The sequence below is a fragment of the Macaca thibetana genome, chromosome 1 (genome assembly GCF_024542745.1).
Source record: "Macaca thibetana thibetana isolate TM-01 chromosome 1, ASM2454274v1, whole genome shotgun sequence".
Classification (NCBI taxonomy): domain Eukaryota; kingdom Metazoa; phylum Chordata; class Mammalia; order Primates; family Cercopithecidae; genus Macaca; species Macaca thibetana.
The window spans coordinates 58,299,088-58,326,643 of NC_065578.1; the positions used below are offsets into that span (position 1 = coordinate 58,299,088).

General features: G+C 41.6%; 1 protein-coding gene and 1 long non-coding RNA gene across 2 annotated transcripts in view; one reads left to right on the forward strand and one right to left on the reverse strand.

Moving 5' to 3' along the window:
- LOC126962855 (uncharacterized) overlaps positions 1-21,022 on the forward strand; it is an 84,194-nt gene extending 63,172 nt beyond the window's left edge. The window contains exon 4 of the long non-coding RNA XR_007728838.1: positions 20,415-21,022. This is a non-coding gene — a long non-coding RNA (uncharacterized LOC126962855). The remainder of the gene's footprint in view (positions 1-20,414) is intronic.
- MYSM1 (Myb like, SWIRM and MPN domains 1) overlaps positions 1-27,556 on the reverse strand; it is a 922,196-nt gene that overhangs the window by 431,620 nt on the left and 463,020 nt on the right. The window lies entirely within an intron of this gene.

Sequence of the window (27,556 nt, forward strand, 5' to 3'; positions counted from 1 at the left end):
TCCCTGCGTAAATAATTCTAATGCTCTCAGTTATTCATTACTCATCTGAGCCACCTTTTAAACTACAAGCTCCAGCATTAGCTTTGTACAACCCACACCCAGCACAGGGTCTGGCATATATACATGTTCATAAATATAACAAATAAACATTTATTAAAATGCATTGATTTGTTCAGTTTTGTTTATACCTCTGTGGTGGATTGCAATATTGATTCCAATTCTACAACCCACCCCACTGCCATCTTTCCCACAGCTAAGCCCCCTCCACGCCTCTGCCATCCACACATGCACTTTCTGATGCTGTAGGTTTCGGATGAGACCAGAAAAACCTCAATTGTAAAAAAAAGAGCTTTAAAAATGCTCCATTTTTTTTTCTCTTTTAGCTTCCTCCCACCTACCCCACCCTCCTTTTTTTTTTTTTTTCTAAATTTGAGACAAGGTCTTTCTCTGTTGTCCAGGCTGGAGCTGGAGTGCAGTGGCACAATTTCAGATCACTGTAACCTCCACTTCCCAGGCTCAAATGTCCTGGATCAAGCAATCTTCCCACTTCGGCCTCTCAAGTAGCTGGGGCTACAGGTGCACACCATGGTGCATGGCTAATTTTTTATTTTTTATTTTTGTAGAGATGGAGTCTCACTACATTGCCCAGGCTGGTCTTGAACTCCTGAACGTGAGCTATCCTCCTGCCGTGGGCTCCCAAGGCGCTAGGATTGCAGGTGTGAGACACTGTGCCCAGCAGCTTTCGCCTTTAAATTTTAAAGGTTACCATTGCAGGCCTCAGGCATGACAGACAATGAGCAGGTGAAAAACTAATAGAAAAGTGTTCAGAAACTCCTGTGTTAACTAACAGGCTTCTGAACGTATCACTGCGGTCCACAGAGAAGGCTGGAGAAAGTAGCAAGAAGATGCTATGCCAACTACTACAGCCTTAAAACAAAGGTGGTGTCTATGTAGCTAAAATTTTTCCTGTGTAGCTTGTGTTATTTTTGTTTAATCAAGTCAATAAGAGGGTTTTTCCATGGCAAACAAACAAACAAAAACTCCAATGCATACCTTCTTTTCTTCTTCTTAACAATGAATTAAAAGAGGAAAGAAGGTACAATTCTGAATTGACCCAATTTATTTTTTCTTTTCTAAATGAGATTAAGATAAAAGTTGGAGAGAGGCCACTCAGATATGCTCACAAATGATAGCTCAGTTTCTAACGGGTACTCAGCTTACATCTGATTAAGGTTTTCTGTGAAACTGGAAATTGTTCCTCATACCAGGCCCACCGGACCTGGACAGCCCTAGGCTTGGTCCTGGTCTCACAGTGCTGGGTCTCTCCAGGGCCCAGGATGGGGACTGGAGATCCTGAGCTCCTGTCATTTCCCTCCCCTCCTTCCTTCCTTCCTTCTCCCCTGGCAAAGACTGTATCCTGTTGCTCTGAGCAAGGCCCAAGAGAAAGGCCAGCAACAAGTTATTGTGCTGGGAAGGAAGACAAATGAGTCCCTTTTCTGTGGGGCTCCTGGCATCCTGTTGGAGGAAGGAAAGGACAATGCTTTGAGGGAACTGGCTTTGCCGACCCCCTCCTGGCAGGCTCTCCCCTCTCCTTTCCGGTGTAGCGTTTGTCAGCCCCAAAGCGTCCACTTCCTGAGTAATCGTTAGATGCACGTGTGAGGTATGTGGTTCCCCCATGCCCAAGGCAGATTCCTGGCCCAACTTCAGGAAGTGCAGCTCAAAGAGCCCTGGACCAGGACCCTGAAACAAGGGAAAGTCTTGGCTCCTCTCTCTCTACCAGGGTAGCTACTGCCAGATCATTTCACATCTTAGGGCCTCTGTTAAGGCAATTGCGAAAGTGCCTTCTGTACACTTGAAACTGCCCCCTGCATCAGGGATTCCCACACCTTCCTATACATCAGAGTCACCTGGGGAGCTCTGTTGCCCTACACTATTCATATGCCATGCCTGGACTCCAAGCAAGAAAAGCAGACACTCCATCCCCAGAAATGTTCTGTGATAATTCCAGTCCCCCTGAAATTAAAAACAAAAAACAAACAAACAAAAAACTATCCTTCCTTATGCTCTTACCTAGCTCTTTCCTATCCCCCTTCAATAAAGTGGTGGATTGATAGATACACAGATACAAGAAGCAGTAAGGAGTAGTGGCTAGGAGAGTGAATTTCAGAGACAGACTTCCTGCAGTCAAAGCCCAGATCCTCCACTAGATATGTACGCTTGGGTAGAACTTCGAACCATTAGGTTCTTGCCTTTATTTGTCTGTGAAATGGTAATAATAATAATAATACTTTCTAGGATGATTGTAGGGTTGAGCTAATATGTTCAACACCTTTAATACAGAAGTTAGCTAATGAGGATACTATATAAGGGTTAACTATTATTATTATTATCCTAGAAGTTCATTGAACATATAATGAGCTTTTTTTTTTTTCTGGACCTAATATCAAGCCAAGCATTGGTGACTTAGGAATGAATATGACACATTTCCTGCCCTCAAGAAATGTTTAGGTCAGTAGGAAAGTCAGACTTATGAAGAACCAACAATAACAAAATATTGTTACACGATGGATTCCCCTAGGAAGCAGGCTCAGAAGGTGTTTAGCACTCAGGATGTTCTCAGGGAATGCCTTGAGATGAACACTTGTGGAAGAGGGAAAGGCCACAAGCAGGACTGGCAGTGTGAGAAGGCAAAGCATGATGCAGGCTCCAAAACTATCTTGGTCAACCCCACCAACAGCCCTGGAACTAAAATGACCCTTCAGAGTTTTCAAAAGTGAAGCCAAGGTAGCCAGAGCTCCTTATACTCCTTTATCAATCAGTCACTAGATGTAGGTTGCTCCAGGAAGGAGTGTGACTTGGGATCAGCCATCTCTTCCCTAAAGGTTGACAGTACTCCAGGAACTAGAGTAACAAGTTCTTGATTGAAAAGGGATCTGGAGCCAGGTGCAGTGGCTCATGTCTGTAATCTCAGCACTTTGGGAGGCTGAGGCTGAACTCGCTTAAGCCCAGGAGTTCAAGAGCAGCCTTGCCAACATGGTGAAACCCTGTCCTATCAAAAATTACAATTAGCTGGGCATGGTGGCACGCGCCTATAATTCCGGCTACTTGGGAAGCTGAGGCAGGAGAATCACTTGAAACCGGGAGGTAGAAGTTGCAGTGAGCCAAGATCGCACCACTGCACCCTAGCCTGGGCGGTAGAGTGAGACCCTGTCTCAAGAAAAGAAGGAAGGAAGGAAGGAAGGAAGGAAGGAAGGAAGGAAGGAAGGAAGGAAGGAAGGAAGGAAGGAAGGAAGGAAGGAAGGAAGGGAGGGAGGGAGGGAGGGAGGGAGGGAGGGAGGGGGAGGGAGGGAGGGAGGGAGGGAGGGAGGGAGGGAGGAAGTAAAGAAGGAAGGAAGGAAGGAAGGAAGGAAGGAAGGAAGGAAGGAAGGAAGGAAGGAAGGAAGGAGGGAAGGAAGGAAGGAAAGGGATATGGGAGATGCATCCCAGTGTCCACCTCGTCCACCTCAAATCTATAAGGTCAATTTTGATGAAACAACAAAAAGTATAGAGAAGAAGATGAGTAGCTGATCATATATATTGAAAACCCTGATATTTCTATGGCATTTTATATTTTTCAAAACATTCTCTTAGACAGAAGCTTGCTCATGACTTCCAGTCTAGGGTCTTGAGGTAGGTTGGGAAGCCATGTGTTATAAAGAAGAAAGCTTTGGATTTGGAGCAGAGAGGACACTGTGAATTGCAGCTCTGCCACTGTCTAGGAAGGAGTCTTCAGCATGCCTCTCATGTTTTCTAGGTCTACTCTGTGAAAAGGAAATGATCATACATAATTTATACCTTTGCTGTACGGATTTAATCAAATGATAGACAAAAAGTAGAGTGGCACAACCTAAACTCAAAAAACAGTAACAACAAACAACAAAAACAATTTCAAAATAAGTGACAGCAATAAAGGTTACCTACTATTTTACAAATAAAAATACTGAGACCAATAAAGGTAAGATACTTTCTTAAGAACTCACAGTCAAATGTAGGTACATCCAAGACTATAACTCACCTACTGAGATCAGTTTCACGTGACCTCATAGCTTGTCATCTTACCTATAGAACCCATAGAAGTTGATGAACCTCTGAGGGGTTGACTCAGGTGTTTTGTTTATGATTAACATTGGAAGGAATCTTAGAGATCATCTTGTCACCTTCATAAATCAGGAGCTTCATGTGGCCCAGTCTTTGCATTGACTAGAATATAAGGAAGCATAACCCAGTAGTAACTAGAAACAAATTCTCATTTTCTCTTAGGTCCTTTCAAAACTTTAAGAAAGATCAATTCCCAAAAAACATATCTCAAGCAATCTTTGCTTCCTTACTAATTTATTGAATTTGACTATTGTTGCAGGACCACATGCTCAGCAAACACACTGGCACTCTTTATCAAACTTCAGCCTTCAAGGTGCTATTTTCTTTCCTATATCTCCTCTCAATTATTTATAATGTGGATGAACTGAGTTTCTGTCTTCTGCCTTGTATGGACTACTTCTCCTGCCTTTCTCAACCCATATTTCACATAAAGCACCACAAAAATCAAGGACTCATATTAGCAAAGATAGAAATCTCCATAGATGGACTGGGTTCATGAGAGAGGAGGAGGGAGAATGGGGAAGAAATGGTACTCAAAATTATTAATGATGGATATAGTAAAGAGTATTAGTCCATTTTCACACTGCTGATAAAGACACACCCGAGACAGGGAAGAAAAAGAGGTTTAATTGGACTTACAGTTGCACATGGCTGGGGAGGCCTCAGAATCATGGTGAGAGGCAAAAGATACTTCTTACATGGTGGCAGCAAGAGAAAATGAGGAAGAAGCAAAAGCTGAAATCCCATCATATCTCGTGAGACTTATTCACTATCACGAGAATAACACGAGAAAGACCAGCCCCCCATGGTTCAATTACTTCCACCTGGATCCTTCCCACAACACATGGGAATTCTGGGACATACAATTCAAGTTGAGATTTTGGTGGGGACACAGCCAAACCATATCATAAAGATGAATCAGAATAGATTAGCCAAGGAATTGAATTAGGGTCCTCAAGGCCCTCTAATGTCCAGTGACATAACCACTGGGCTGCTGACTCACAGGGAGGTATGGAAAATCCTGGAGTAGAGTCTGGAATGACTGAGGTAACAGAGAGAATATTCAAGGGACTCAGGGCAACAGAAATATATCAATTGGTATAAAAATATTTCAATTTTTACTATTTTAACAATGGGTGCAGCCTTACAGGCACATTGCAAACTCACGCCAAAGCCTGAGCTCTTACCACCATCCACATTCCCCAAAAGGCATGCAAGGAGTCTGACTATGGAAAACCATAGCACATTTCCTCTCTTCTCTCTCTCATAGGCATTATAGTACACGTAGCCTTGGAGTCAGAAGACCAAGAACATACAAGAGAACATAGCCTTGGAATCAGAAGATCAAGAAACAATTTAACTCTGCCCCTCCAGAGCTCTGAGAACTTGGGCAACCCTCTTACTCTCTGTGAGTTCCAGTTTCCTCATTTATTTGATTGAAATAATAATACAGATCACCTGAAATGTAATGAAAATTAAACTTCCTTATGTAGGTGATACCAATTGGCAGCATGCCTGGAATATAGTAGGTGTTCAATAAATACTTTTATCCCCCACATTCTGTCTCTTGTATTTTCTTTCTATACCCTACTCCTATTCCCTGGGATTCATGCATCTGAATTGGAAACACCCAAAGTCAAAAAGAATAAGAAAAGTCTTTAGAAATGTGGCATATTACCAAGATCTGCAAATTTCTGCCTGGAGCAGGTGGTTCTAAAAAAGAAAGTCGGATCTCATATTGAGTTCTTTTCTGTCCAAGAATAGAAGACCTTCCCTCTTCTCCAGTACTGAAGAATAGGATTCATCAGCCTTGGGGGCAAAGTTAACTGCTCTAGAAAGTGGCCTGGATAGTCAGAAACTCTATCTGTTTTATACACATACACACACTTTTGTTTGTCAGTTAAATATTCAATGAGACTTGATAGTCCAATCCTTTGAAACCAGAATAATATTTGAAATTTTGATGATTTTGTCTAACTGCTAATATTACTTGCAGGTCATCAGTGTTTTACATCCAACAAACTAATGGTCATTTGCTGCTTTATAAAGAGCAGGTATCATTTTGTCTTCCTTGTTATTAAAGGATCAAGCAACGGTGTTTCTGTACCAGTTCAACTTTCTTTATTTACTTATGAGTCAGTAACATTCAAGAAAATCCTAGTTTTAAAAAATGCTATTACATGGTAAACTGTGGAAAAAGTCATCATCATTTGAATAAATCTTGGGTAAGTCCACTGTATTAGTCCGTTTTCATGCTGCTGATAAAGACATACCTGAGACTGGGAAGAAAAAGAGGTTTAATTGGACTTACAGTTCCACATAGCTGAGGAGGCCTCAGAATCATGGTGGGAGGTGAAAGGCACTTTTTACATGGTGGTGGCAAGAGAAAATGAGGAAATGAAAAAGCAGAAACCCCTGATAAAATCATCAGATCTCATGAGACTTATTCACTATTATAAGAACAGTATGGGGGAAACTACCCCCATGACTCAAATGATCTCCCACTGGGTTCTTCCCACAACACATGGGAATTATGAGAGAACAATACAAGATGAGATTTGGTTATGGACAAAGAGCCAAACCATATCAGACACTCTACTATCATGTTTTTAAAAAGTTATATGTTTGTGACACCCAAATATGCAGAATTACTCTATCAGTTAAGTGTATTTTGTAGAAAAGTCAGTAAGAAATCTGCTTTACTAAGAACAGAAAGAGTGATCTGTAAATAATAATATAATCATTGTAATTTACTGAATACTTTTTATGTGCTAAGCTACTGTTACTGTGCAATTGTGTTATTCTTGTCTGCTGCCCAGAAAAAGACAATACACTGAAAACAGCAGATGTTGCAGCAGAGAAAGAGTTTAATAATCACAGGGCAACTGAATGAGGAGGACAGAAAATATTTCTCAAATTTGCCTCCCTGAGAAATCAGAATCTAGGGTTTTTCAAGCATGGTTTGGTGGGCAGGAGGGCTAGAGAATAGAAAATATAATTGGTTGGATTGGGGATAAAATCATAGGGTGTGAAAACTGTCTTCTCGGCCGGGTGCTGTGGCTCATGCCTGTAATCCCAGCACTTTGGGAGGCTGAGGAGGGTGGGTCACCTGAGGTCAGGAGTTCAAGACCAGCCTGGCCAACATAGTGAAACCCTGTCTCTACTAAAAACACAAAATTTAGCAGGGTGTTAGTGGCACACACCTGTAATCCCAGCTACTTGGGAGGCTGAGGCACAAGAATCAGTTGAACCCAGAAGGTAGAGGTTGCAGTGAGCCAAGATCATGCCACTGCACTCCACCCTGGGCGATAGGGTGAAACTCTTTCAAAAACACCAAAAAACTGTCTTCTTGCACTGAGTCAGTTCTTAGATGGGAGTTGCAGGACCAGTTGAGTCAGTTTCTTGGTATAGGTTACCTGTCCAGGTGGTTCCAGTTGGTCCATCACAAAGTAAGTTCTAAAAAATAACTCAAACACCAGTCTTAGATTTTACAATACTGACATTATCTAAAGGAGCAATTGGGGATGTTATAAATCTTATGACCACTGGCTATGTGACTCTTGAGTAGTAAGCAGTTCCAAAAGGCAGATTGTAAAACATAGCCTGGTTACAGTTTAACAATACCTACATCTTAGCAGAAAAAACAATGACCAATTAGAGTTTATGCTTACATCTTAGCATAATTGAGGCCCCCACCATAATTCTAACTTTGTGGCCTTTCATTAGTTTTACAAAAGCAGCTTCAGTCAATGAACAAGAGAGGGGTTAGTTTTGGGAAGAGACTATTATCATCCTTAGTTTAAAATTAAAATGCAAACTAAATTCTTCTCATAGTTAGCTTGGCATACAAATAGGAATGAGAAAAGGTAGTTTGTGAGGTTAGAAGCAAGACAGAGTCAGCTATGTCAGAATTCTCTCACTTACAGTTTTGCAAAGGTGATTTCACTACCCAATATTAGTAGTGAAGGGTGTACTAATGGAATGAGATAGAGAAAGGTTTACTTAATGGAACACCTTTCAGGTGGGCTCTGTGAGTTTAGAAGGAGCTTTCATAGGTGGCTTAGGGTGGAGGCAGAGCTGAGATCCCTAAAGAGTTAAATAGCTTCTAAGGAGGATCTCCTGGTTCATGGAAGCACTTTGGGTTTGTTGAGTAGGATGTGTGAGTTTAAATGTAAAGTTCAGTCAAGACTAACAAGCGGTGAGAGACTGAAAGGATCCTGGAAGAATTTGAAAGTTGGAGAATGGAGCTTTGCATGGTAGATGGATGAGCTAGTTTAGGGGCAGCACAGAAAATAGATTTAGTAAGAATATGAAGGAAGATAACAGAGGATTCCAAGAGCTTGTTCTGGAATGTGGGAGGTAAATTACCTCCTCTGTCTCTCTGATAAGATCTCCAGCAAAATCCATCTTTAGTAGAAATGAATTTCTTCTGGAGAGTGGAAATTAGCTCTGAGACCTGCATAAAGTTGAGGCAAGGGTGGGGCTGCAGGTGTGCACTGCCTACATTTGGGAAATAATAATTAAAATGATAACAGTAGCAGCTTCATTGCTGAGCACCCATTAAAGTTAGGATCATTGTAGATCTTATCAGAGTTAATCTTCATTGCCACCTCTTAGTTCAGTGGATCATCCCTCATAATATAAATGAGGAAACTACAGCTCAGAATGTTTAGGCAACTTGCTTAAGGATATTCAGTGGCATGCGGAAAAACTAGAATGAGGACAGAGTCTGTCTAACTTTAAAGTTGTCTGCTCCTATTCACTGCTGTGCTTCCTCTTTAAAGGTGGAGGTGAGGGGCAGGCATCTAGATTAAGCAGTGGCTTTTCCAAGATGCACCTGCTATGTGGGACAGTCAAAGTATTTGACTACTTCCATTCCTGGATCCCTGGTCTCTGGTGCCCCAGGAGAGCCTACTGATTTCCAGGTACCTTCCTTACAGATTAAATAAGTTCATACATGTAAAATATGCTTAAAACAATGCCTGGCATTGGAAATTCCCAATAAATGTTGTTCATTATTATTAAGAACTTTACAGACACATTCTTATTTAATTCTCACAAATGTATGAGGTAGAAACTATTATCACCATCTTACAGAAAATAAAACTCAGAGGTTAAGTAATTTGCGTAGGTTCACACAGAAAGTAGGTTATAGAGCATGAATTTAGCCCCAGATTGAAGGATTCCAGACTTACCACTATATCCACTGTTCTCAGCTCCTTCTCTCTGACTCTAGCTCCCAACGTTTCTGGGGTTGGGAAAGCACAAGCCCCAGGCTGGCCCTAATTCTGAAGTCCACTTGTGATTCAAGCATTCATGCCAAATAAATGCACAGATTGTGAACTTCCAGATCCTGCTTCACTCCATATTCCAAGGAGCCAGAGGTTGAAGTCAGCAAGTCAGGCTTCTCTAACATCCCACCTTTTGGCAGGCTTCTCTAACATCCCACCTTTTGGCATGAATGTGAGCATGCAATGTTTAGTCTATTGTTTGTTTCCAGCAAGTCTGAATTTCAAGTCCTTTTGCTGGAGGATTATGACTTAGGAATCCAGAACAAATGGCTTTTCCAAAGCACTCCTGGTCACATCTGCACTTATTCATGCTAAGATATTTTATCATGTTACTTATCTCACCTGAAGCAAGTAAAAATGTCTGTTATCATGACATCTGAGTTTAACAGGCAACTCAGAGGTGTGGTGTGCATAGGCATGTGAATCACATTCTCACCTCCCAAAAATTTGTTTTGAAGTTCAGAACTGTTTTCAATGACCACATCGAATATTCGAAACTATACACTGTAGTTACAGTTATTCTAAACTTTGAAAAGGACACTCGGAGGTATGTGATATTGGATTCTGGAGTCTAGTCATTGACTTTAGGGAGATGAATCCCACTTCCTTCATTGAGTAGATGTGGCACCTGAGACAAATAACCTTATCTCTTGAGGCCTCCGTATCTTCATTTTGAAGAAAAAATAATAATAGTAGTAGATTCTTCTTAAGGCTATTGTGAGGCTTAATGAGCAAGTGCATGTAAATGCTTAAACACATGATAATAGCTTGATACTGATTGTCTGTTATTAGGAGCCAATAACCCATGACTCCTCTGGGAACTTAGTAATTTGGGTAAAAGCAACTAGCACAATGCTTGGCACAGAATAACTACTCAATAAATGTTTGTTATCAACAGTGTTGCTGTTGTGGTTGATCTTATCATTAAACCTGAAGTCTTTCACCTTTGATTGATTGATTGATTTCGTTCATTCATTCATAAACCTGAAGTGCCTTCTCTGTGTTAGACATTTCTCTTGACATTGGAATGGGTCAGTCATCATTCCCGGTATCAAGAAGTTCACAAAATCATGAAGGAGAAAGATCGAGGAAGAGAGAAATGTCTTAGATGCCTTGATTAGAATGAAAGCGTGTACTGGGGTCAGTTAGGGAGGGAGACTGGTAGACATAGTAATTTCTGTAGCAGGAAGAGAGACCAGGAAAAATTCCACTAAAGAAGGCACTGAGTTAAGGTTGAAGAAAGTGTGGATGGTCACTGGACAGGGTAAGGAGGGCCACTTCTGGTGGGCAGCCTTGAAATATAAAGCAGCATGTGTTGAAGTTGGCAAACAACAGAAGGTCCAGACTGACTTGTACATAGGTACAAAAGCATAGCAAAAGAGTCAAATGAAAATATATCTGGATGAAACATAAAAGATCCAAGGGTGGAAGGCCCTCTGTGTACAACAAGGACTGGAGTTCCATCCCAACTGGAGAGACATTGCCTAAATTTAAGCTGGGACATGAAGTGATGGTCTCTGTGATGGTCTCCACATTCTAGAGAATGGGTGGAGGATGGGTTGGAGGGGTCCAGACGGGGAGAACAATCCTGAGAGATGATGAGGAGCAGTTCTAGGGCAAATAGAGCAAGGAAAAAGAGGAGGGAATAGACTTCCCAGGCTTTGCTAACTGCTGGAATGCAGGATATGAGACTCAGGTAACTAAATGGATATTCATACCATCTACAGGGAACACAGGAAGGCAAAAAAGCAGGTCTCATTTAACAGTGATGAGTTCAACTTGGAAAATATTAGGATAGTAATGTCCAGGAGACAACCACCAGGCAGTGATATCCAGTAGCATCCTGGGAGCATCCAAGTCATAGACAAAGATTTGGTTATCATCAGCATGTAGGTAGTTCAAAGCTGAAGGTAGCTGAGGTTATTTAAGAAGAGACTGCTGAGGTTATGAAGAAGAGACATGAAGATAAAACCTTACCGAACCCTGACATTTGCTAAGCTGGCTGGAAAGCAATGCCCACAAAGGCTACTGATGAAGAAAGATTGAGAGGGGTTGGAGAGAAATGATGGCATGATGGCATGGAGCCCAACTAAGGCCGTGGTCTTGGGCATCAGATAAGAGTAGACTTGAGTCCAGGTTCTGCCACTATGAACTCTGTGAGCTTGTGCAACTTAATTCACATTTGAGCCTCTATTTCCTCTTTGGTAAAAGGAAACAACAATGGCATCTAGCTTATAAGATTGTTGTGAGGATCAAGTGAGATGTTGCAAGTAAGATTAAAAAAAAAGTGTCCTGCACTTACTAATAGTGTGGTAAATGTTAATGAATCAGGAGAATGTGTCACAGAAATGCAGAAGGGAAAGAGTTTTGAAAAAGTGACCATCAATACCAGAGACATCACAGAGAAAAATCAAGTGAGAAGAGGCCTTGAAAGTAACCAGTGGTGACAGGTTCTGCTACACCCGACACCTCAGCATCACGCAATGTACCTTTGTAACAAATCTGCACATATACCCCCAATTCTAAGGTAAAAGTTGAAAAAGAAAAAAACAAAACAAAACAGAGGCAACGAGGTTCACTCTGCCTTCTGTTGGAGGAGCTGCAGTCACATGGTCCAGAGAAAGGTAAAGAACTGGCGCCACTTCTTTAAGCTGCCATCTTACATCCATGAATGACTGCTACAGTCAGTTCATAGTGCAAGATAGTGGAACACACCCAGCACACTTTAAAAATAACAATGTTCCTCCCCTGACTCTAAAAGTAATACATGCTTATCAAAAAAAGTAGGAAGGGGAAAATGAAAATCACCATAATTCCATCTCCTCACATGATCCCTGTTAGGATTTTGCTGCACATCCTTGCAATGTGCACATCGGTTTACATGTTCAAATAAACAAAAGCATAGATTTATATATAATGAAAGTGAGAGCATACTTTATTTGGCTTTGTATACTACCTTTTTCACTTAATCTAATTTTGCAAGCTTTTTCTTGCAGGAGTAAATATTCTTATCAAATAAAACATTAAATAAATAAAATGTAAAGTTTAAAACAAGTGATCAGTGGATTGGGCAGCTGGAAGGCCAGTTAGTGATTTTAGAGAGGATAATTTCAGTGGCCCTGCACCCACAGAAGCCTGATACAGTGGCTTCTAGGAGTAGGGAAAGGAGCTTCAGTGAGACCTAGTTCCTCACTGTAGTTTTATTATTAGACACAGGTAGAATATATGTCCTACCCTGATGGGAATCACTCCATCCCTGGATGACTGCAAATAATCCCACCAGCCTCCAGCCCAAGTGTGCCTGCCCTCTCCTCCCATAGCTCCTCCCCATGTCCTAACCCCATCACGTTCCTGGCTACTTGTCCAATGCCGCCCTCCCTGTAGAACGTAAGCACCACAAGAGCAGCAGCTATGCAGGCCTTGTCCCATCTGTGATGGTTAATTTTATGGATCAACTTGATGGGGCCATGGGGTGCCCAGACTACACATTATTTCTGGGTAGGTCTGCAAGTGTACTTCCAATGAGACTAGGATTTGAATCAGTGGACTTAGTAAAGCAAACATCCCTCCCCAGCCTGGGTGGGCATCATCTAATCCACTGTGGACCTGAATAGAACACAAGGCAGAAGAAGGAAGAATTCACCCCCTTTTTTCCCCTCCCTCACAGCTTGGGCTGGAACATCTTGATCTTATCCTCTCCTGCCCTCAGACTGGGAATGACACCATTGGCTTTCCTGGTTCTCTGGCCCCCGGACTTTTAGACTGAATTATACCCCCAGCCGTTCTGGATCTCCATCTTGCAGACAGCAGATTATGGGCCTTCTCTATCTCTATAAGCACTTGAGTCAATTCCTCATAATAAATCTCCTTTCATATTGGTTCCGTTTCTCTGCAGAATCCTGAATAATACAGTATCTGGGTGCAGAAGACAATGAGTAAGATAATTCCAGCTAGAATTTCAGCTAGTGATGAAGGTTGTGAAGGAAACCTAAGGGTGAAACAGAGTAGAGAGGGGTTTGGGGGAGGAGGAAAGTATTAGCTATTGTGGGCAAGAAAGGCCTTGGTGAGGAGAAGGCTTTTAGCTGAGAGAGGCAGCCATGCAAGGTTCCTGAGGAAAACATTACAGACTCTGAGACCAATAGGCTCAAATGTCCAGAGGTGGGGACCAACAGCGCCTATTTGTGGGGAAGAAGGAACCAGAGAGTAGAAGGCCAGGAGAGAGAGGTAGGAGACAAGCCTGAAGGAGAAGGGCCAGGCCTCATTACCTCTGTCATGGGCTCTCAATTTCCTCGCACCGGGAACATCCCAAAGGCCACTGATACATGGACTGAATGGACTTCACGGACGTCACATCAAGTGTCACTCCTAGCAGTGGACAGTCTCCTCAGCTTCGTGCTGATAGTTCCAGAGGCACACCCCTCCATCGGCTTTTTTGCTTTAAGGACCCGAGGCATGTGACAAGAGATAAGCATTGCACTGAAGGTCTTTGTGTTTCACTCTATAAATGGAAAGAGGAAGAGAGACTTTTCCCCCAACTTTTTATTTGTAAAAATGTCAAAGCTACAGAAAAATTGCATGAATAGTACAATGAGCATAAGTTCGTCAAGCCACCAAGCAGCCCCACCAAGGGTTCACACTTGGCGACATTTGCGCGCACTCTCTCTCCTGTGTGTATGTGTGTGTGTTTATTTTCAATTTTTTTGCTGAACCATTTGAACATTAGTTGCAGTCATCATGATACTTTGATCCAAATACTTCAGCATGGAGCTTCCAAGAACAAGGAAGCAAGAATATTCTCCTACATAACAACAGTTTTCACACTCAGGAAACTTATTACAATACTATAATCTAATACACAGTCCAAATGCAAATTTCTCCAGTTGTCCTCAAACTGTCCTTTAAAGTTGTTTTGTTTATCCAGGATTCAATCAAGCATCATGTATTTTAACTATCATTATTTTTAGTCTCCTCAACTAGAATTCCCGGGTTGTTGTGTTTGTTTGTCTTTTGTCTTTTATAACAGTGTCTAGGCCAAGTCTAGGCCAATTGAAATAAAATAGCTCCCTCAGTTTGGATTTATCTGCTTATTTCTTCTTGATTCAATTCGGGTTAACCCATTTGGTCATGAATACTACGTAGGTGATGTTCCTTCTTAGGGCCCCACAGTATGCTCTATCATTGGTGACATAAATTTTGATCACCTAGCTAAGTGGTGCTCACCAGATTACTCCAATGGGGATGTAGCTTCATGCCTTTGTAGTTGATAAGTAATCTGTAGAGCACTATATGTGGAGACTGTATGAATATCCTATTTCCCAGCATCTTTTCATGCAATGGTTTTAGCATCCATTGATAATTTTTGTTTGAATCCAGTATGATGGCCATGCTGATTTTCTAGTTTTAGAGTTTCTGCTACATTTCCATATTGATATTCTTTAGTAAGAAAGAGCTTTCCTTGTCACCCACCTCCAGAACATGTCCATTCTTGCACTGTTGGTGCTTGGGTTACACTGTTCAAGATTCAAGTTCCATCCAAAGTCAAAATCCAGTTGGTCCAGTTTAGGAAAAGGTGATACAACTTAAATTGACAGTTCTGCTAAGGCTGGAGGAAGAGGTCATCCCTCAAAGAAAACATGAGATGCAATTATTAAAATCAGGAGAAATGGAAGCCAAGCAGACAAAAGCAACAGCTGTCCTTATAGCAAGGGGTTAAAATTCGTGGGACTTCTTCCCATCGCTGTGTGAGACATCTTAGTTCTCAAATAGCCATAGTTTAAAAGGACAGGGGTTTAGTGCTCACAGCATCCCAGGCTCTTATCTTATGCTTCCTTGCATGTGGCCTTCATTCCCAAAGTTACTTCGTGGTCCCCGATAGCTCCTCTAGCTCAAGTTTTCACCCCTGTATTCCAAACAAAGAGGGGGTGGTGGAAAAACAGGAGAAAAAGAAGGCCATGCCTTTGTACTTTAAGGATATTTCCTAGCAGTTGGACATGCCATTTCTGCTGACCTGCTATGCAGAACAGATTCATGTGGCTATCCCTAACTACAATAAAAACTGAGGAAATGTTGTCTTCATTCCAGACAGTCATTTGCTCAGCTAAGAACTAAGAGTTCTAGTATTACAGAGGAAGGAGAAAACCAAACTGGGAACAATTTGCTGTCTCTTCCCTGGATCCCACAAGAAACATGCTAGTAAGATCATTTTAAAGGTGGAAAAAAAAATCAAGCTTAGTGAAATTAAGCAACCTGAAAAAAGTCACACAGAGAGTAAATTATTGTGTCTGTTTGATTCCAGGAAACTCTGTGCTAGAGTAACTCTGATTTTTGTCTCATTCAGTCCACATCCTGAATCTACATATCCGTGTAGTTTTGTTAAATTACCCTCTTTGGGGATTGAGTTGCAGCCTCATGACATAATGACTGGTGATATCAGGTCCTTCTTAGAAATGTGCTGTTCATTTCTGGCTAATGTTCTCTAGACAATCAGCATAGATACTGAAACCCTGATACATCCATGGCAGTGACAAAAGATGCAGATGGAAAGTAGAAAGACAGTGGGTGTGTGCTGGAAAGCACCCCAGCCTGGGAGGCTGGATACCAAGGTTCCCGTCCCAGTTCAGTTACTCACTAATTATATGATGCTGGTCAGATCATGACCCACTGTTCCCCAGTTCCCTCCTTCATGTATTCCCTCCAACTCTGATCCTCTCTCATTTTAGGTAATATCTGCTTGCATGATGAGTCAAACTGGGATCTGGATCATAAAAGTATTTAAAGCCTTCACTTTTCTATGCTATGCAATTATAGAATCTGTTGAAATTCCAGGGCCTGGCTTGCTAATTGGGTTTACATTTTGCTTTTATAAAACCCCATATGATAAATAGGAAAGGTTCATTAACCAGAAGCTTTATAAGAGCAGGAATCATGTTTGATTTTCTCATCATTATATCCCCAACAACTGGCGCAGCCCCTGGTACACGATGAACTCCAGAATATCGATTTACTTATTGACTGACATAGACAATGTTATTGCTAGATATATGTGACAAATTATTCTCTCCCTGCTCAAGAGCAAGCATGAGCTTCAAGGCAAGGAATAAGGGAACCAGGATTAACACAGTGCTTATTTTGCAATTTACCTTATTTACTTTTCATAACAAAACTTTAAGAAAGATATCACAGTCCCCTTTTTGACTGATGACAAATCTGAGATTCAGAAAGACGAAGTAACTTGTTTAAGATTACATAAATTTAAATTAGAAATGTTCAGAAATTATGTGAAGAAAACTAAAATACATCTAAAAGACATAAAAGTAGACTTGAAAAAGTAGAAAAGTATCTCTGTTCTTGGTTCAGACATCTCAACATCATCAGTCAGTCAGTCTACCCTAAGTTAATTTATTAATTTATTATAATTCTAATAAAAATACAAAAAAACATTTTTTGCTGAAGCTAAACAAGCTGATATTAAAATTTTTTATAAAATAATGCAAAAAATGGCTAGGAAAACACTGCAGGAAATTGCTAGAAGAGGGCACTAGCCCTACCAAATATTAAAACAACCTTAAAACATCTATAGGTTAAAATAGTATAATACTACTATGTGAATAGGCATACCAATAGACTAGATTAGGAAGTACAGAAATAAACCTAACCATATATGAAGTTCAAGAATATAATAAAAGTAATAACTCAGATCACTAGGACAAAAATGGGCTTTTTTTCAAACTTTTTTTAATGATCAGAAAAAAATGGACTTTTAAATAAGTCGTATTGGAACAGTTAGTTAGACATTTGGAAAATATAAAATTACATCTATTCCTTATACCACAGATAAAAATAAATTCCAAATGCATCAAAGACCTAAAGGTAAAATAAGTGAATAATACAAGTATTAGAAGAAAACATGGATAAATTTCCTATAGGCTGACTGTTGAGAAAGGATTTCTATGACTCAAAGTCAAGATATGATAAAAGAAGAAAATTGATAAATTTGACTACTTAAAAATTTTAGAAAACCTTTTGCATGGCAAAATACCATAAGCAAAGCCAAAAGACAAATGACAAATCGGGAAAAAGTACTTACTATGCAAATCACAGATAATTTCTAACATATAAAGAGATTTCAAATCTCAAGGGGAAAAACAAAGATTGTATGTAAAAAAACATGAATAGATGCCAGAGATACATGCATAAATGACCCACTCCCACTAAGAAATGCTGTGCTAGGGAGCCTCTAACAAGGCCTCAATTATCTGTTCCTCTTGGTATTCACACCCTTATATAATTGCCTTCACTTGATTGTGAGCTGGGCCTACTGACTGTCTTCTAATGAATAGGATAATGCAAAAGTGATGGGATGTCACTATTCAGATTAGGTTACAAAAAGTCTGTGGCTTCTGTCTTGGGTACCTCCTCTCATTCTCTAGCTCATTTGCCCTGAGAGAAGCCAGCTGCCATGTTGTGATCCACCCTCTGGAGAGGCCCCCAGTGTCTCCAGTTGACAGCCAGCAAAAACTTGAGGCCTTCCAACAGGCACATGAATGTATTTGGAAATGGATCCTTCTCTAGTCATCCTTGAGATGATTGCAGCCTCAGCAGACACCTTGATCTGCTGTTTTGAGAGGCCCTGAGCTAGAAATACCGGCTAAACTATGCCTGGATTCCTGACTTACAAAGACTGTGAGAGAGCAAACTTTTAATATTTTAAGCCACTACATTTTGGGACAATTTGTTATGTAATGATAGATAACTAATATGAATGCAAATTAAAACTACACTAAGATACCATTTCTCGCACATCAGATTGGCAAAAATTCAAAAGCGAAATTTAGTAATCCTACTTCTAGAATTTTACCCTAAAGATACACCACCAATAATACAAAAATGCATATGCACAAGGTCTTTCACTGAGGCATTATTTGTAATTGCAAAAACTACCTAAATGCTCAAATGTGGGAGATTGAGCATACCTACAGTGGCACACTATTGTTTCAGTTATCCTTTGCTTGGTAACAAACCACCTCAAAACTTACTGGCTTAAAACTACAACTTATTATTCTTCATGATTCTGTAAGTTGACTGGGCTCACCTGGGTGGTTCTTCTTGGCCACATGAAATAGGCTGAGGTCATTCAGCTGGTGCTGGAACATACAAGATGGTCTCTTGTTTTCCAGGACCACTCTGCATGTGACCTCTCATCACCCAGTGGCCTATCCTGAGCTTCTTTACAATATGGTAGGTGCCTTCCAAGGGTGAGAAAACAAAATCCAATGGTCTTCTTAAGGTCTGAGCGTAGAAGTCCCAGAACATTACATATACCACATGCTATTGCTCAAACAGTTCACAAGGCCATCCAAGTTCAAGGGAGAGGAAATAGACTCTACCTCTCCCTAGGAGGAGCAGCAGATAATTTGTGGCTCAGAGGAGCATCAAATAATCTACCACAAATATGCAAGTGTAAAAAAATAATAAGGATCATTTCCATGAGTACCTCTGGAGTGACTGCCAGAAAAAAAGCAAAATATGAAAGTATACATATAGGATGCTACCTTTTGTGAGAAAAAAAAAGAGAAATAAGAAAACTCGTATGTATCTGTCTCCTTACTTTTGCAAAAAGAAACACAGGAATGATAAATCAGGAAACAATAAAATTGGTTACCTACAAAGCCTGAGAGAATGGGGTGGAAAGGATAAGGAAGGGAGAATACTTCTCTGAGTATACCTTTTTGTATAGCTTGACTTTGGAAGAATGTTAATATTCTACAGATTCAAAAAACAAAGTTAAATCAACAAGGAAAAACATAAAACTGAATACAAACAGAAACAAATATACCAAATAATTACTTCAGATACTGGAGAAGAACAAAGGCTACTATAAAAGACGCTATTGGTACAATTTAAAAAACTGGAATATGAACTATATGTAAAAAAGTGTTCTATTAATTTTAAATTTCCTGAAACTTCACTGGGGTTATACAAGAGAATACGCTTGTTGTTAGGTAGTATATACAGAAGTATTGAAAGGTATGCTATATGGAGCACAATATAGGCAACCTACACTCAAATGGTTAAAAAAAATACACAATATATTATTATATAAATCAGTCATGTACTGTAAATGACATTTCAATCAATGGTTAGCCACATACATGATGGTGTTCCCATAAGATTATAATACTGTTTTTTGTTGTTTTCGTTGTTGTTTTGAGATGGAGTCTCACTCTGTCACCCAGGCTGGAGTGCAATGGCACAATCTCGGCTCACTGCAACCTCTGCCTCCCCGGTTCAACTGATTCTCCCTGCCTCAGCCTCCCAAGTAGCTGGGATTACAGGCGCCCGCCACCATGCCCAGCTAATTTTTGTATTTTTGTAGAGATGGGGTTTTACCACGTGAGCCAGGCTGGTCTCAAACTCCTGACCTCAAGTGATCCACCTGCCTCAGCCTCCCAAAGTGCTGAGATTATCACTACTATTCACATAGTAGTATTACACTATTTTAACCTACAGATGTTTTAAGGATGTTTTAAAGTGATGAGCCCCCTCGGCCAGCCTATAATACAGTATTTTTACTGTACCTTTTCTGTGTTTAGATACACAAATACTCACCATTGTGTGAATATTGCCATTGTACAACAGTACAGTGACAAGTTGTACAGGTTTGTAGCCTAGCAGCAATGTGCTATACCATATAGCCTAGGTTCACAGTAGGCTATACCACATAGGTTTGTGTAAGTACACTCTGTGATGTTCAAACAACAACAAAATTGCCTAATGCCATATTTCTCAGAACATACCTCCTTTGTTAAGTGACACATGACTGTATTACAGAGTGTCCCAAAAATCTTAGTGCAGATTTAACTTTTAGAGTTTTCAAAATATAAATGCTACAACTTACAAACAGTATCATTTTGAAATTTACTTGTTTCTTTTAATTCAGTTTTGAGACTTCTGAATAGCATTTTTATTTTAATATTTTTGTTTCAGTGAACTTTTGCCATCTTCAGTGAGAAAGACTGAAACAAAAAACTCAGAAGAAAGAAAGAGACTGAGATAGCAAATATGACAAACTGTGAAAAATTGGTGAATCTGTTATGGAATACTATGCAGCCGTAAAAAAGGATGAGTTCATGTCCTTTGCAGGGACACGTATGAAGCTGGAAACCATCATTCTCAGAAAACTAAAACAGGAACAGAAAACCAAACACCACATGTTCTCACTCATAATTAGGAGTTGAACAATGAGAACACATGATCATAGCAGGGGTGGTGCAAACATCACACACTGGGGCCTGTCGTGGGGTGGGGGCCTTGGGGAGAGATAGCATTAGGAGAAATACCTAATGTTGATGATGGGTTGATGGGTGCAGCAAATCACCATGGCATGTGTATACCTATGTAACAAACCTACACATTCTGCACATGTATCCCAGAACTTAAAGTATAATAATAAAAAAAAAGAGATTAAAAAAATTGGTGAATCTGGGCAAAATATACACAGGAGTTTTCTGTACTGTTCTTGCAACTTTTCTACAGATTTGAAATGTTACAAAATAAAAAGTATTTTTAGAAAAAGAGTATACAGTTGAAAGTGACTGAGGCGTGTGCGTTTTTGTATCTAGGGTTGTCTGATACCAAAGCTCAAGTTCATTCTACTCCATGGCACTGCCTTTCATTTTGAGCAGGAGAATCGGGTTTGCACTGACTCATGCTTTCTCTAATCATTAAGACGAAGGATCATAGACACAGTGGCCAGGACTGGGGAGTCAGTTTGCAGCCTTGGAAAAAATGAAGGAAAAAGGCCCCCTCCCACCACCCCTTGTCTTTGAGGGAGTCACTCTTCAATTCACTGAGCTAACCAACTCCAGACCTTTCCCTAAAGAGAACCATGTAATAGGCATGTAAAGCGATGAAGGGATTGTTTTGGAAACTTGTGTAAATAGCTCTTTGGGCAGGAGAAAGATTGCCAACACCTGCTATTTGTTTTCTGGTATTTATTAGAGCCACCCTGTGAAGGACCTCTAAGCTTCCTGGATCTTATTCATTTATCTGAGTTCACTCTTGGTTCAGGGTCAACATTTTTCAGGGCCTAGAAAAAGCTGGCAAGGATCAGAGGAGGGTCACTGACTCCAGGCTTTCAGTAGGTGAGTATGGTTCAAAGAATGCCAAATGGATAATAATGATCTTGAAGCCAAATTTGGTTGCTCATGATGCTTTTCCTAACCCATCACTTTCTATTCCTTTCTCCTTATAGTCATTTATTAATTCATCCATCCATCTATCCATCTATTCACCCACTAGAGAAAGAATTATAATTAGGTGGCTGGGCACAGTGGCTCATGCCTGTAATCCCAGCACTTTGGGAAGCCAAGGCGGGTGGATCACCTGAGTTCAGGAGTTCAAGAGCAGCCTGGTCAACATGGTGAAACCTTGTCTCTACTAAAAATTACAAAAATTAGCCAGGCATGGTGGTGCATGCCTGTAGTCCTCGCTACTCAGGGGGCTGAGGCGGGAGAATCGCTTGAACCTGGGAGGTGGAGATTGCAGTGAGCTGAGATCACACCACTGAACTCCAGCCTGGGCAACAGAGCAAGACACTGTCTCAATAAATAAATAAATAAATAAATAATAATAATAATTAGGCCCACATCACAAAAGGCATTGTGCTAGATTCTGGGAATACAGTGATGAATAAGACTGCTCCATGCCCTAGGAAGAGAGAGGGACGGACAATTTAATACAGCAAGGTAAGCGCTGTCATAGTCATAGGTACAGGGTACCATAGAATAGGGGTACCCAACCCAGCCTGGTGAGGTATATCCAGGGACATCTTCAGAGCTGGGTCTAAAAAATGGTGGGACTGGTGGCTTACAAAGAGAAGTACCATGAGCAAAAGCATGGTAACCTAAACCATTGCCTTTCCAAAGTGTGGTCCCTTGATCAGCAGAATTAGCATTATCTAAAACTTATCTAGAACTGTTAGAAATGCAGACTCTCGGCCCCGCCAGGCCTCCTGAATCTTATCTTGCATATTAGTAAGATCTCCCAGGGAATTCCTAAACACATTAATGTTTGAGAGGCGTTCGTCTAAACACCATTTCTTGGGGAAATTACCAGTGGCCGATAGGCATCCCGTTTACGGTCCAGGGCTGTCTTCTCCAAGCCACTGTTATCTCCTACTGCTGACTTGAAGATTCAGCTCTGGGCTCTCCCTCCACTCCCTAACTTGCTTCAGATACCAACATCCCAGCCACCTTCAAGTTTCTGAGCAGTGAGTTCTTCCCCCTGGGAGAGTTGCTAATTCTAGCTTTCTTTTTGTTATAACACTGTCTGCACTTTTTGACCCAGTAATTCCATTCTGAGGACATTAGCCCAAAGGGAAAAAAAAAATCCAAAAGCAAATAGTCATTTATAGTCAGATGTTAAATGTTTACCACTGTGTCCTCCTCAAGCACAAACAATCAAAGGAGAAACCTCCCAAATGCCAAGCAAGCAATGGTGTAGGAGTGGGGTGGGGAGTTGGTTGCTTCCTAAGCACTCTCAGGAATAGCCAGGGCTGTGTAACAGGGGACAGGCCATGATGTCATGGGAAGTGTCCTAGCTGGGAAGACAGAAAACCTGGGTCAAGTTCTAGTTTTGCTGCTCCAGAACGGATACCCTGGGGTAAGCCCATTCCTGTCTGAGGGCTTCAGGTTCTTCTGTGATCTCTAAATTTTAACATTCAGTCTGTGCTCCTTGGTGGCCCCAGATCCTCCCGGCATATGCCTGCCTGCCCTTCCATGCAGAAGGGCAACGCTCAGAGCATAGACCCTGGGAGGGGTGGCCTAGAGACAGAAATGCAAGCGAAACTGGCAATAACTGCAGGGAGAGAGCAGGAAAAGAACGCATACTGAACCCTGTGCAGACTCTGTGATACTAATAAAAGCTAATGTTCACTCAAAGCTTACTGTTTGCTACATGCTGTTTTAAGTGTTTTCATACGAATTAACTCAATCTTTGCATCAACTATAAAGTAACAATTACTCTCCCATTTTCCAAATAAGGTTCAGAAAGGTTCAGGAACTTGCCCGAAGACACTCTGCTAGAGGGGCAGGGCTCAGGGTTGAACCCTCATGATTGGGCTCCAGAGCTCACATACTTGACCTCTAACCTCGTGCTCCTCCTCGCCATGATTGCTGGACCAGCAGCATCAAGGCCATGCTCCCCAACCCACCCAATCAGAAAGTGGGGGTGGGGTACAGTGGGGCCCTCTGCTTTTTACTATTTATTTTATTTTATTATTATTTTTGTTTGAGACAGGGTGTTGCTCTGCTGCCCAGGCTGGAGAGCAGTGGTGTGATCATGGCTCACTGCAGCCTCTAGTTCCTGGGATCAAGCGATCCTCCTACCTCAGCCTCTTAAGTAGCTGGAACTTCAGGTGCAGGTGCACATCGCCACACCCAGCTTTTTTTTTTTTTTTTTTTGGAGAGACTGGGTCTCACTATGTTTCCCAGGCTGGTGGCAAACTCCTGGGCTCAAGCAATCCTCCTGCCCCAGCCTCCAAAAGGCTTGGATTACAGGCATGAGCCATTGCATCTGGCCTAGCTCTATTTTAACAAGCTTCCCCACTCCTCAAGTGATTATCATGTATGATAAATTTTGAGAACCTTGCTCTAGACACTAACTGCTTTTAGTAACTCATAAAAATTTTCATAATTAAGGATAATTAACGCCACTATTTCACTGAGGCAGCTGAGCCTTAAAAGGGTCTCAGGCTCATGGGTCAAACAGCTAGAAAATAGTAGAGCCAAGATTTCAACCTGAGCCCACTAATGCCCAAACACCAGCTTTTTTCACCATACCATGCCTGTGTTCAGTACCTCCGCAGAAATCAAGTTATCCAGAAGTAGAAGAGAGGGAGAAAACAGAGTGGGAAGACACTGGCCCTGATACCAGAGGAGAGTGAAAAAGGAGGATACATGTTGAAAAATTGGCCAAACCTCCTCTCTTTGGTCATTGTGCCACTGAAGTGCTGGTGGCAGCTTGGTTCTGCCTTGTTGGGCAACCTCCTGTGTGCTGGGCTGCTGATTTTCCTGGGCCCCATGCGTAGGACCTATTTTTAGCTCAGCCCCGATGGGACATGTTTGCCGGGTATTGCCAAATCACAAGAACAATCACACCCTGGTAGCAGGCAGTCTATGCTTGGCTCACAGACCATACAGGGCTGTCTGGGCATGTACCCAGCCTCCGCCCAGATGCTGGTCCCACCTGGACCAGCCCTAGGTGGGAAGAAAGAGATTCCAGGGGAATCCAGGCCATTGCAAATCCTTTCTCTAGTCACAGGATGCTGTTGCCGAACAGGCTCTCAAAAATCCGAGAGGCCCACAGGGCACTGTAAATTATCCCTGGCCACCCAGCCAGTGGGTGGTAAGGTAGAATTCAGAATCCCAGTCTTCCTGACTTCTTTTCCCTATACTGTACAATCTGAATTCTCCAATATGTTTGTTTATTTGTGTTCTGTCTGCTTCTGCTAACCAAAAAAAAAAAAGAAAAAGCCAAGGAATGCCAATACCCATTGTAACAGATGGAACCTTCCAGGAGGCAGTTTGCAAGTGGAGACAGCAAACTGGCGACCCCAGGAGGTGATTTTTCTATGAACAGCATTAGGGATCCAGTGGCACTGGTAAAAGGAACAAAAAGTATGACTCCTGCTCACACTTGTAGGCAGCATTTTTATGCTAATTTCCCCCCAAGTGTTAAAAGTTTCCTTTCCTTTATTAGCTAATATCACAAGTTACTCAAGAGAGAAGAGGGACCAGATGTTTCATTATTATTAATTATAAAGATATAAGTAATGATAACAACTGCTGTCTTTGGTGTCAGTCTCTGTGTTTTACATTCATCAGCTCACTTAAACCTTACAATAATGTCATGAGGTGAGTAATATTAATATTGGCCTCATTTTACAAATGGAAAAATGAAGGCTCAGAGAGTGTAAGTCACTTGCTCAATCAAGGTCACACAGCTGGTAAGTGTGAGAGCCAGGCCCGAGAGCTCCAAAGCGTGTGAGCTTAAACTTACAGCTCACCCCTTTTAGTAAAGAGGAGACTGGTTGGGAAAGCAGGGGACAGACAGATGGACAAACAGATGTGAGGGCTGCCTTCACAGAGCAAATACTTTATTTTGTAGAATGAAGAATAAGCAAGACCTGTTTCCTGAAAACACCGAGAGCTGCTACATAGAAGTTACAGGGTTGCACATGTCACTCCGTGTAGGAAATGACCATTGTTGACTCAGAGTAAGTTGCTCAGATGGTAGCCCCCAACTCTGGAGACGCACATCATAATTGCACTAGATGATTGTCTAGTCCAGGCCTCTCTTCTACTCCATTGTAAATGAAGTAGAGAGAGGCCTGGACTAGACAATCCCTAAGATCCCTTCCAGCTGGGGGATTCTACGGTTTGTGAGCATTTAAGCATCTTGAGGGTAGATATGGCATTCAATAACTCTCCATACTCCCCAGAGCATACGGCACAGGCCTACACAGGCAGTGGTAAGAAAATGTCTGCTGGTGTTATCACTTTCCTCTTCCTGGTCCTCAAAATGAACGATCAAGGAGATCTCTCTTTGCCACACTAGCAGGTCTCAATTCCAGCAAGTGGCAACAAAGCCCTCATTTCTCAGTCTCCCTGAGCCCTAGGCCTGGCAATCTGAAACACAGAAGTGGAAAAAGGACTAAGAAACACAAAGGACCAATATCTGGCTAATGGGATGTAAACAGAACTGCAGTGTACAAATTCCAGGAAGTGTCCTTAAAGCGGAGAGTGTACCCTTCCCCAGCCCTCCTCTGCCATGCTGCTGTCTGAAAAACAGATATGACTAAAGCTTGAACAGCCATCTTCAGTGATGAGATGGAAACCATGAGTTGAGAAGGGCAGAGCAATAAGATAGAAAGAGCCTGGGTCTGACAATCAGGGAGCTGCCATACTAGGCCTGTGCTGCATACAGGAGGAGACGGAGAAGGAAGCTTATCATTATTTTGGGTCTTCTGTTACTCCCAGTAGAATCCAATTCTAATTCTTATAGAGTTGAAAAACATTCTGATCAACCAAATGAGTGAATAATTGTGAAAGTAGATTTGAGTAGTTGTTGAGATGTACATAATTACAGAAGAAGGCGAGAAAGGGAAAGGGGAGGAGAAAGCAAAGAGAAGGAGGAGAAAGGCAGAAGAAGAGGAGGAGGAGAAAGACTAGGAAGAAGAAAAGGAAGAGGAAAAGAAGGGGATGGGAAGGAGGAGGAGATGATGATAATGACAGGAATGTATCTTGCTTACAACCAGGCTACAATATTCCTGGAGTGTGAGGTAGAAAGAATGCTACATTCTCACTGGCACAGTTCCAGTATCCTCATTACATCTCACCAGAAATGTTGGGTCAGCTCTCTATTTGGTGTCTGTCTCTAGTCTCCTTCCCTCTCCTTGATCCATACTGCCAGCTATTGCCCAAGCCTTCAATATCACTCCCTTGCTCAAAGTGGGTCCAGGCCAACTTTGAGTTTCAGACGAGAAAAGGAGCCCTTATTCTGTCATTTGCCAAAAATCTATCATTTCTGCCTTATACCTACTTCACACCTCTTGTCCTCTCACAAACTTTCTGTTTCGGGAAGAGTAAATTATTCACTGCTCTCCAAATGTGCCTGCTAAATTCCTGCCTCTGTCCCTTTGCTTCCATTGGTCCCTCAACCTGGGATGTCCTTTGCCCTCATCTCTGAGTGCCGACAGCTCAACTGTCCTTCACAACTCTGGTCAAATGCCCCCTTCTCTATCAGTAACTCCCAACTCTCCTTGCCTCAGCTGGAGTCAATCTTCAAAGCCCATACATTTTTTGGTACGCATGACTGCCTCTCTGGACCCCCACACTAAAGCCTGTCTGTAGCAGGAGGACACAACACCAGCAGAAGGAGGAAGTGGGGGAGGAGAGCGTGTCTTTCTCTGGGGCTAATGATTATGACTGGTCACTGCTCCAACTCCATCTGGGATTCCTCATTGCCTCTTAGAGAAACAGTTATCATCTAGCCTTATCTTTCTCTTCATTACTGCAAAGATATCCCAAGTCAGGTAAACTAAATTATATATCCTAAGATTTTTCCCA